Below are 12,249 nucleotides of genomic sequence, written 5' to 3'. Positions count from 1 at the left end.
AGCGAGGAAACCAGACTGAAGCAGGTCTAGCAGAGAATTGGACTTGAGGAAGTCTGTCAATCTCGCATACACAACTCTTTCAAAGATCTTGGATGCAAAGGGCAGTAGCAAGATAGGACGGTAGATGGACGAGGAGATAGGGTCAAGGTTGGGCTTCTTTAGAATTGGGGTTACAGTTGTATGTTTGAAGGGCGATGGAAATATGCCAGAGGAGAGAGAGATATTGAGGATTTTAGTGAGAGGTAGAGAAAGAGAAGAAGACCGAGTATGGATGAGATGCGAGGGAATTGGGTCTAGGGAGCAGGTGGTTGGGCGAGAGGACTGGAGCAGAGCAGAAACCTCTTCAGCTGTAGCGGGTGCAAATGAACATAGAACAGCAGAGGGAGTGAGGTTAGGGGGAAGTATTGTATGGGAAATAAGAAAGATGAGCGATCACTTCCCAGATTGTAGAGATCTTGTCAGAGTGAGTTGCAAAGTCTGAGGCGGTCAAGTTAGTAGGTGGAGGAGGAACAATAGGGCAAAGAATAGAAATAAATATGTGAAATAGTCGTTTGGGTTTGCGGGAGAGTGTGGTTATGAGGGTATTGAAGTAATTTACTTTTGCAGAGAAAAGAGCCAAGCTGTATGAGAGCAGCATAAATTTATAGCGGAGAAAGTCAGATGCACAGTGAGACTTTCTCCAATAGCGTTAAGCAGTTTTGGAGCATTTTTGAAGATATTGAGTTAGCTTGGTGTGCCAAGGTTGTTGTTGGGGGCGCTTGCTGCATTTAAATGTAGGAGGTGCCATTATGTAAAGTTGAGAGGAGAGGGTGGAATGAATTGTAGAAGAAGGTTGCAGAGCTAGGACAGGTGAGGTTTGAGATAGGTAAAAGGAGAGTTTGGAGATTAGTGGAGAAATGCTCTAGGTCAAGACATTGGAAGTTTCTGAGAGATTAATGTTCAGACGGTGGTGTCAATTGGGTCTTAGGTATGCCAATGTCAAAAGTCAGCAGATGGTGGTCAGATAGAGGAAAAGGAATATTGGAGAGATTACAGGCGGAACAGAGATTGGTGAAGGCGAGATCAAGAGTGTTTCCCGCTGTATGGGTTGCTAAATTGGACCATTGCGTAAGGCCAAAGGAGGAGGTTACAGAGAGTAGACGAGAGGCATCAGTGCAGTTGTTGATTGGTATATTGAAATCCCCAAGTATAAGGGAAGGAGTGCTAGATGAGAGGAAGTGGGGAGGCCAGGAAGAAAAGTGCTCAATAAATAGCCTAGCCTAGGAGGGGCGGTAGAGGATAGCAATTCTTAAAAGAGTGGGTTTAAACAGGCAGACAGTGTGAACTTCAAAAGCAGAAAAAGGATAGGGCAGGGGGAGTTATGATTGGTTGAAAGGTACATTGAGGGGAGAAAAGGATGCCTACACCACCTCCTTTACAGTTGAGTCTGGGAGTGTGAGAGAATTGTAGCCCACCAAAACATAAAGAAGCAGGAGTAGCGCTATCAGAGCGGGACAGCCAGGTCTCTGTAAGTGCCAGTAGTGTGAGTGAGTTTGAGATGAAAAAGTCGTGTATGGCTGTTGATTTTAAATGCAGATGTAGCGGGCATTCCAAAGTGCACACTGAATGTTGGTAAGTGAGGGTAAAGGGCAGGGTATTGTGATGAGGTTTCTGGGGTTTCTAGTTTTCTTTGTGTGTTGAGAAGGTAAAGGTCCCTGGATTGGGAGAGACATCACCAGCTGCTAGAAGCAGGAGGAGAGAGAGAGTGGCAGGAGGTGTGAATGGGTTTTGAATGCATGGGGTCTAGGATGAGATCGATTGTGGGTAGGAATAAGAGAGTAGAAAAATGAGTGCAAGGCATGAGATGAGAGATGGGGGAAGTGTAGCAGAGAGGGGCATATGGAGATGAGAGAAGGGGGAAGTGTAGCAGAGAGGGGCATATGTAAATGTGGATTGGGGATGAGTGAAGTAGGTGTAAGGAGAGATTTTTATACTGAGGGAGAAGGAAGAAACAGAGGATGAGAAAGCAGATCATTGCTAAACTGGGAAAATTAAATTGGAAATAGTTGGAATATCAAAAGCAGGTGAAGGTAGGGGTAAATATTAAGTTTTATGGGTTAAGAAAGTGCAGGAGTGTACACCTGTTATTTTTACTTATCTAGAATTTGGGTGTGAACGACAATCTATAAATGTAATAATGAGCATAGGGTCGGTATCAGACTTTCTTGCAGCAGTATTGGGGTTTGATAATTCTGAAATCATGCTGTTGAAAAAAGATATGTGAGGGTCAGATAGGCTTGCAATAAAGCTGATGGAGGGGGATATGTATCTAGGCACAGAGATGAAGGGATGGTTATTCAAATTTAAAAAAAAAAAACATATCAATAAAAGAAGGGAGGGGTCAGAGGTCAGTCAGAATTCAGAGGGGAAATAGAGGAATGCATATAGGTGAATAAAACCATTACATACAGGGCTAGCAAAACTACAGTTTAGCATGACAGACAAGATATAAAGGCAAGAAAATATACAATGCACAGAAGATATATAAAATAAATGTACAGGGTGGTTAAATTAAATATACATAATGCTTTGCAGGATAGGGTCTTAGTGTGGTCTCCCAGAAGGCTACATTTGCTTAGTGCAGACAATCAGTTGATGGAGCTAAGAATTTCTTGCAGCAGTATTGGGGTATTGCGCATGCGCATTCGGATCTGAGGTCGGCAGGGGGTGGAGAGTTCCCCAGCACAGAGGGAGCCCGGCGCTGGAGAAAGGTAAGTGTCTTCAGCCCAGCAGGAGGGGGGTCCCTGAGGGTGGGGGGACCTAAAGATCCTATAGTGCCAGGAAAACAAGTTTGTTTTCCTGGCACAATAGTGCTCCTTTAAAACCTGAAAGGGGGAAAAAAAAAAAAAAGGTGTCAAGACTCCCTTGGTGCAGCCATCCACAGCTTCTCATTTATATTGCAGTTTTAAAACTACAGGTCTACTGCATCCACACCACTTTATTAAGATTAGGTGGTGTGTGCATTTAATGGCCCTTTAACTTTAGGAAGTAATTTTGTTGTGCTAATATCCCAAATGACTTTTCCTCTTTAAAAGGACAACCCAAAAAATAATTTTGAGTTACATTAACGGAAATGTTTCCATTATTACCCAACGATTAGAAATTGTATAAATCATTATAAGATACATTTATGGTAACTTTAAAAAGGAGGACAGCTCAAAATATTAAACAATGTGTGAAGGAAATGAATGAATGCAGGCAAATCTCCAAGGCATAAGGGAAGTTAATAAGACATAATATCACACAACCGCTCTTAGCTTTACAGGTCAGAATTAGAAAGTTTATGAATATCAACAATTTCTTATTGGTAAAAATCATCAGGAAAATACATAGACACATAGTAATTGTATGCAGGTACACACACACATAAATTTCAGGAAATACACTGCTAAAATAGTGCAGTCCAAGAAAATAATAGAATTGGGGCCAAAACCTGTAAAATATTACTTATGACTGTATGCATAATACATTTTAGAATTCCAGACTGACCTACACACTGGACAATGCCCCTTCTTGTGAATCTTGTAACCTGTGATTTAAAACAAAAAACATAGCATAAATTAAAATGGGAAATAGAAAGCAATTCACACAGAATAAGTTGAAAGAAATTCTCACTTAAAAAATCCAAAGAGGCACTAAGACCAAAATGAGCACAGCTCTTTTTTTTTTTTTTTTTTTTTTTTTAACAAATCTACAGCCATTGTTTTTTGTTCGGTCAGTTTTAGAAAGGTTTGACAAGAACAATAATTCTCCTAGTACCAATAGAGTACTGGGCTAACATTTAAAAACCAAAATATCATACATGATGATAGATCTAGCTAACCTCTTTAGAATGTATTATGTACTACAACTATTCAATTAGAATACCCTTTACTATTAGTTTGGATGATTTTACCTCTTGAATTACTATCAAATATACTGGTTAAAGGAACACTTCAGTGCCAGGAAAACAATCAATCAGTTTTCCTGGCACTGCAGGTCCCCTTTCCCTCCTACCCCCCATCCCATGTTACTGAAGGGGTTAGAACCCCTTCAGGGACTCACCTGAGAGACCACCGCTGATGTCCCTCAGCGGGGGTCCTGGGGTCTGCCCACGCTCCTCCCCCGCCATCAGCAAGCAAGGGAGACCGGCTGCACATGCGCGGCCGCCGGCGGGGAGACCTAATGCGCTTGCTCAATGCTTTACAATGGGACGATGGATGTTTTCAGAGAACGTTAAACTCTGTGAAACTTTAGGAAGCGCCACTAGTGGCAGTCTTGGCACGGCATGGTAAACATTGTGGTTTCTTTACATTGCAGGGTTAAGGGAACAGAGACACTGCACACAGGCCACTTCAATGAGATTAAGTGGTCTGAGTGCCTAGTGTCCCTTGAATTGGCAACATGAATGTTCGGTGTTCAGCTTTGTATATTCAAATTATATTTTGTTGTTTGATTGGGTTCTTTAGTCTGGGTCACAGATGCAGAGTGCCATAATGAAGAGAAACATTTATACTGTGTTCCACACAATAGTAGGAATCAAACTACGTAAAAGCAGCAAAAAAGAAAAGAAAAGATAATGTGGTTTGCTTCTAAGGCATAAAAAGTGTGCCATTGGAGAAATCATATAGAAAAAATAAAAAACAAAAAATCATGTTATATAATATAAATAATGACAAAAGGACACCAGCAGAAAATAAATTTCAAGAACACCTTAAAAAATTTTTTTTAAATGCATAAAGTAGAAATACAATATATCAATGACATACAGAAAAAATGAAAAAGCACACACTAAAAAATTTCACTCAGGTTTTCTTGGGGGTCGTTGCCCCGTAGTAGGTGAGGGGTGGGCTGTGGCGACCGACCACGATCACTAGCACTCAAACACCTTATCTCCAACACCAAACCACAAACCCCCGACGAAGACCACCAAGCGCTACAGCTCCTTCACCACCGACCCCTGAAAGGGGGAAAGGAACCTCCACCCTACACCCCCCCCCCCCACACTCCTCTATCCTACACCAACAGCGCCCACAGACCAATACAAAGACTCACCAAAACATCACAAGGTAACAGATGCAGAAACTAGGTCAAATAAGACACAAGATAGAGGACTAGCACACTAAGGCCTCCTGTACCCCATCCCTTTGAGTTCTGTACCCTTCCCCCCCCCCCCCCCGTCCCGGAGCAGCAAAAAAAGTATAATACAAGACGATAGAGGAGAGACTGCCAGCTCCGACACCCACCCAACCCAGACTTACAAAGAAGCCTACCATGAGCACATCACTACTTGTTAGCACATGTTATATGCACTATGTAACAGGAATGTTAACCCCCTGTTTTTTCTTCTGTACCCTTCCCCCTTTAAAAACAAAAATATTTCAAAAATAAAGAATTTAAAAAAAAAAAAATTTCACTCAGGAAAATTGTATTACAATAATGCTTCTAGTGCCTTGCTATATTTTGTAAGAATCCTGAAGTTTGAAGTAAGTACAAAATGCCTCCCAACAATTCAACCTTGAGCATGTTATTTCTCTTTTGTTAAACTGTTATCCGGTGTCTTTATTTTTTTTTTGTATTCCCATGTTTCCTCTTTTGTAAGTACCCAATACATATGGATCAGAAATGTAAGAGTTTTCCCAACTTAAAATGTTGCTTTTTTTTATACTACGCTATTTTTTTCAATTTCTGTCTTATGTAAACAGCAAAGCAATTTTTTTTTCCTGACATCTTTGGATTTATTTTCACTACACCCATTAAAAGTGCTCCACATTGTTATGTTATTTCATCAATGTTAATACTGTATCGCCTGCCATCAGTGATTTATTTCTTCAGACAAGTCTTTTATGTCTTCAGTCAACTGACTTTTGAATTACGGTCTCTACAGATTCACAGAAAGGAGAGGGAACGTTAACAAGACATCCTCGTCTGGTCCGGTTCTTTAGTTCCAGACAGAGCCACAATAGCACCGTGTATTTTAATCATTACATTTTCACTATTTGTTTCAGATGTTCACAGTTGAAGTTGCTATTATATTATTTAGTAATTAATTTGAATATCTTAAGAAATCTGCAAACCATGGAAAAACCATACATTTTGTTTTTAGTATGAACATATTTAATATGTACATAAATAAATTAGCAGACTTGGAATTTTTGTTCACACAGATATTTTTTTTTTTTTTTTACACCAGTCTTCTTAAATTTCAGCAATGTGTGTTTCTTCTTATCAGCGGTGTAATCAGGACCCCAGTACTCCCTTGATGATAGCATTACATTGCTGCTCTTGCATTTAGGCTTGATTGATTTAATTCACCATTAGAGAGGATGGCTTTTGTTATCTGTAAATAGAATATCTGAAACCAGCAACTCTGTCAGACTTGAAAAGATATTACTCTAGGGAGAACTGGATATCACTTATCTCTCTATAGCAATATTGTTTAATGTCACTTTAATTCTGGGTACACATTGTATGCTGCAACTCTTCATGTCATGTGCACATCAATAAATTAGAAAGGAAAAAAAAAAAAAAACACACTATACAGGCCCAATGGTGCTGAAGTATAGAAGTTGAAGCATCGTAGAAACAGCTGAGCTAGGATTATTTTACTGGTTAAATAGAATGGTGTGATAAAACAGCATCTGTGCGGACATCAGTGCACCACTGAAAAGAAGTACTCATACCTGGAAATTAATGGAATTGTGCAAACTCATGGAACAGGCATGTATCGTGACTCTTCACAATCTGAAAACAAAGCTTCTAAAGGGATTCTGCTTTCCTTCCAGTATTCCACACACTTTTGGACTGATATTAAATTGATTTGAAGTGGTTATGGTGCCTGGTGTCTATATGTTCAGCACTACACTATAAAACAACTTTCACAACCTACAACCCGCATGCTGCCTGCCACAGTATTTTTCTGTGGCCCGCACACTAAGCAAGCCCATTGGGTGACCCATGCATGAGGTGGGCCTGTGTAAGCGGGGGCCTGGTCTCTTTAACAATGCAACTTGGCCCCTTGCTTATTGGCAGCCGGGGAGGAACAGAGCTGCAAGTCACTTCCTCACAGAGAAGGGAGTCGCTCAGGAAGGTGAAGGAGGCAGTTAGTATGGGGCCAGGCAGAGAGAGACTAAAGAAAAAGAAGGCAGGAGAGGAGAGGTGCAGGCTGCAAGAGCCAACCCCTAACTCCCTACACATCCTCATCCTGCAGACTGGACATCAGGGAAGTGTTAATTTTGTTGACCAACAATTTTAATCAGATTTTAGTCAACTAAAATTTTTGAGATTAAGATGACAAACAATTCAGATGACTAAAATATGTCTAAAACTGACTAAAACAAAATTAACACTGGAATCCACTCTCCAGCTACAAAAAGGTGTGTGTATATTATATATATATATATATATATATATATATGTATTTTTATATGTAATTTTATACCTTTCGTTAGAAAGTGAGACAATTTTAAAAAAAAAAATCAATCAATATTTTGGCCCCTATCTATTGCCAAGTTGTGCAGGTGTGGCGGCTTCATCCTAAGTTGTGGTGGTCTGGCGTCAGAAATGCAATGGTGCACAACCCCTTTCCTGAACTTTGTAAATACTCTAGCTACAGTTCCAGTTGCATTTTTTTGGTACTTCATTGAGATTAGCTCCTGCGTTATTACACTCTTTGAGAGGCAACTTCAAGATTGCATTACCATTTCTGTGGTCGCCCATTAAATTAATCATTCAGAGAAAATCAAGGTCATGTAAAATGTAGTTCAACATTAGTAAAACAAGAGTTTTAAGCAATATTACTCATAACTGATTGATTTTGAAACAATGATTAATTAGAATGATATTTTTGTTGAGAAAAATTATGCATGGCATTTTTCTTTACATGCACTTGCAGACCGGGCTTACAATACATAGCCATATAAGGATTTTTCCGAAATAGCATTGTTCAAATGCAAAACCTAAATACTTTTTACATGAGAAACCTGTTGAAGTTTAGTTCAAAGTTTTAATTTTTTTTTTTTTAGGAATGCATAGATGAATGATGCAAGAAGATTCCAACAAGAAATAGAGCACAATCAGTTCAAAGTGACATCCATTAAGTGTCTACACTATCTACATAGAGCACTCAAAACTAGACGCTTTCTGCTAAAACTCCACATCCAAACTAAATTTACTTTGAATGAAATAGGATTGCAACTTTATTACATATTAACATATTCATATGCAGCAAGCTGTTGTGGATATGGTGTTAAAAGTGTTCCTTTAGTCGGTCTTTTTACACACATGTGTACACACACACACAAAACGAGTCTAATAAACATGAAAATATATAATATGGCACAATATGTTTACTTTGGCTCTTCAATGTCATCTTATTAAGATAGAGTACATATATATATATCAGAAATCAACCAAATGTGTTTACTTAACCATCAAAGTTTGGTCTTGTTACAGACACGCACAGGTTAAAATGGCAATCAAAAGGTTAATTTCCTACACCTGTGGCTTTTTACATTGAAATTAGGGTCTGTGTATAGTCAATGAGTTTGTTAGCTTTCACGTGGATGCACTGAGCAGGCAAGATACTGAGCTATGGGGAGCAGAAAAGAACTGTCAAAAGACCTGCATAACAAGGTGATGATGGAAAAGGATATAAAAAGATATCCAAAGTTCGAAAATGCCAGTCAGTACTGTTCAATCACTTATTAAGAAGTGTAAAATTCAGGGGTCTCTTGATACCAAGCTAAGGTCAGGTAAACCAAGAAAGATTTCATCCACAACTGCCAGAAGAATTGTTGGGATACAAAGAAAAACCCACCGGTAACCTCAGGAGAAATACAGGCAGCTCTGGTAAAAGACAGCATGGTTGTATCAAGAAGCACAATATGATGATACAAACACAAACTGCATGGTCCAGAAAGAAGCCATTACAGCATCGATGCCACAAAAACGGTCGGTTACAATATGCCCAACACCTTGACACACCTCACAGCTTCTGACACACTGTAATTTGAAATGACAAGACCAAGAAAGAGCTTTATGGTGACAACCACAAGTGCTATGTTTGGAGAGAGGTCAGCAAGGCCTATAGTGAAAAGAATACCCATCCCCACTATGAAGCATGGTGGTGGTTCACTGATGTTTTGGGGGAGGGGAGCTCTAAAGGCACGGGGAATCTTGTGAAAATTAATGGCAAGATGAATGCATCAGGTTATCAGAAAATATTGGCAGACAATTTGAATTCTTCTGCACAAAGGCTACGCGTGGGACGCTCTTGTAACTTCAAAGCATGACAATGACCCTAAGCACAAGGCAAACAGTAGAAAAATGTGAAGGTTCTGGAGTGGCCATCACAGTCTCCTGACCTTAAGATCATCAAGCCACTCTGGGAAGATCTCAAACGTGCGGTTCATGCAAGATGACCAAAGTCTGCATGACGTGAAGGCATTTTCCCAAGACAAATGGGCAGATATACCACCTGCAAGAGATGGGGGCCTCAGAAGACAACTATTACAAAAGACTTCATGCTGTCATCGATGTTAATAGGGGCAATACAAAGTATTAAGAACTAAGGGTATGCTGACTTTTGAACAGGGGGCAATTCACTTTTTTCTTTGTAGCCATGTTTTGTTTTATAATTTTGACATGCGGTTATAAATGACAGTTGCATATGAATCCCATCAGAAATAAAATAAATGTGTTGCCTGCTCACTTATATTTTCTTTAAAAATGGTACACAACTGTATGACGACTTATTACAAAAAATAAATAAACTACCAAGCACCCAAATGAACAATTCTATGTATGTATGCTCAGAAAACATGACAGATTGTAGTATTGGGGATAATAGAAAATCTATTTGATAATTTGTTATGGCATCTTTAATGTACAGGCATACATTTGTTTATAAAAATGTAAATTAAATTTACACTTCAATAAATAAGATAGTAAACTCAATGTGTAAATAATAACAGTTTTACATTGAAGATTATAATGACTAAAACAAAAAATAATGACAAATTCTGTTATTGAAACATTGACTTTATTTCAGACAAAAGAATGGAGTACACCAGCATGTCTTCTAGCAGATAAACATATTATGTGGATATGGTGGTGTTTCATATTGCTGTGCAGGCGCCCCGGATGAAAATATTTATCAAGCTTTCCACAAAGTGACTTGGAGACCTCTTCAGTAACAGATGTCATACATACTTTGCCAAAAAGGAGTCAATTGAACATCTTGGATATAGCCATTTTCACTGCCAAAACAAGGGCTAAAACAAACAGTGCGTGTAAAATGTACATATAGCAAGCGTACAACTCAAAGAGAAATTGTATGACCAAGAATGTTGTTAAGTCCCTGGTTCTAAAAAGTCATGGACCAAAAAAAAAATATATATATACAAGTAATATATATATATATATAAAATGCAAATGTCTGCAGTAAGGACTAAATACTTATGGAATAAAGACTTAATGAATCCACCAGCCTTTTCCTTTTATTTTTGTATATATCTGATGGCCTTGGTCTGGCACCCGGCAGGTTGATTTATCTTAAAATAATTTTGCAAGTGTGCAAGGATGTGCAATCAAATTATATTATACATTATTTTTTGGCTGGGTGAGCAATGTAGATTTGTAGTGAGACTCCTCAATGCTATTAATGCAACATAAACAAAATATGAGGATGACTGGCAGAACAGCTGTATGAATAAATTGTGCCATGCACTAATCCTCATGCTCCAGTGAGCTTACAGTTAAGCAGGCTTTTTGTAGCCTAGTTCTACTCATTCCCTGCTGTGATACGACTGTATGGAGTCACTGGGCCTTTCCTTCTATGCAATTCCAGGCAGACATTTTGTTTTACTTTATAAAAATGGTCTTAAAAAAATACTATATTTGTCACTTAATGTAGGTCGGTTTACCTAAAATTAAAGGGACATTCTGGACTCCTGAAGGACTTCAGTTGCTGAAGTGCGTGTCCTAGTTTTTCTGGCAAGTGGCGTCTGGCTGAATGTGATGGGAGTTTGGCTCTCTTCTCCGTTCCTGCCCGTCAATCTCCCTCCTCTTTCGGCTTGTTGGTAAGCAGGGAGGGGGAACCTGCCTGCATCGCAGAATTACACAGTGCAGGGGTCCGGTCCCACTGATGAGAGGCCACGGTGCCTAACCAAGCACCTGATTATTTCTGTAGCGACCAATGCAGGCGACGTGCTTCGATAACGTCGCCGTTGAACGCCAACGCACACAGGGCCAAAATAATCCTCTGCTCCTCTGGATCCAACCTCCTCTGCTGGTAACCACTGCCGGTGTTCCACCGGGCCCGAGAACGGCGCAGCTATTGCGCACTGCACTCTAGCGGTCGGCACAAGTTTTGTTTTACAGACAAAGTGGCTGGGTGGCAGGCCCCCTACCTCGGCCGGGCCCTCGGACCATGTCTGAAGTGCCAGACTGCTCTGTCCGCCCCTGGTGACAGGGCAAGTTGTGTGTGCCAAGACACATTACTTTACCCTTGCTTTTTCTTTTACTAAAAATGTGCTAGTTAGTTCCTCTCACTTCTACACTGCTTCAGTACATGACACCGGGCCAACAATATAACCAGCTCTTGGTCTACTATCTTTACTACGAAACACAAAATACATAACTAGAAAATTCCATGCTTGTATGGCAGGGAATACTAAGTTTCTCTCCGACTCTAAGAGAGACGGGAGAGACGTGATGGACGAGGTTTAACATGGAATATACCAGGCCACATATTAAATAGCTAAACTTGCAGAAAGCACTTCTATGAGTTCCCCCACTACTTCCTCATATTGGAACATAATTTGATACAAGTGTTGAATATTTAATACTCTGATTCAAACCTATCACACCATTTAAATTAACGTCGAATACACACTTTACCTACCTAGCATCGAGGCCTGTGGCAGGTTTTTGAAGAGGGCGGCTTACCTTACAGTTCAGATGCAGTATGCTTGCAACTAGGAAATCCCTACAGGAACTGAGCTCACAACTCTAATAGCTTCATACATTATAGTCAACTTGAATCCAATTACTTCAAAATAATTTCAGTCTCTCCAGCTTATGGATAGTAACCACCTGCAGAAATATGTGATAGGTTACAGTATCATCGATATTTTCATGTCTGATAATGAACCAAGTGTCTTGTGAGGTAGGGGATTGGAACGAACAGTAGTTCGGAACAAAAAGAGGATCTGATAGTGGTCTGCAAGC

At 39.8% G+C, this 12,249-nt stretch overlaps 1 protein-coding gene across 2 annotated transcripts in view; it reads right to left on the bottom strand.

Annotated features, from left to right (window-relative positions):
* The window catches only part of ADARB1 (adenosine deaminase RNA specific B1), a 115,783-nt gene that overhangs the window by 77,213 nt on the left and 26,321 nt on the right, over nucleotides 1-12,249 (bottom strand). The window contains exons 1-2 of one of the 2 annotated variants that reach the window (XM_063429919.1): nucleotides 11,968-12,001; nucleotides 3,529-3,568 (exon numbers count right to left, since the gene is read on the bottom strand). The gene's annotated coding sequence lies outside the window, so the exon portion shown is untranslated. Of the gene's footprint in view, nucleotides 1-3,528; nucleotides 3,569-11,967; nucleotides 12,002-12,249 lie in introns of those variants that run through there. The other variant, XM_063429918.1, reaches the window with a different exon arrangement.

The sequence above is a fragment of the Pelobates fuscus genome, chromosome 8 (assembly GCF_036172605.1).
Source record: "Pelobates fuscus isolate aPelFus1 chromosome 8, aPelFus1.pri, whole genome shotgun sequence".
Taxonomy (NCBI): domain Eukaryota; kingdom Metazoa; phylum Chordata; class Amphibia; order Anura; family Pelobatidae; genus Pelobates; species Pelobates fuscus.
Note: the sequence above shows the minus strand (reverse complement) of the source record. Positions and strands in the feature narration are given on the sequence as shown.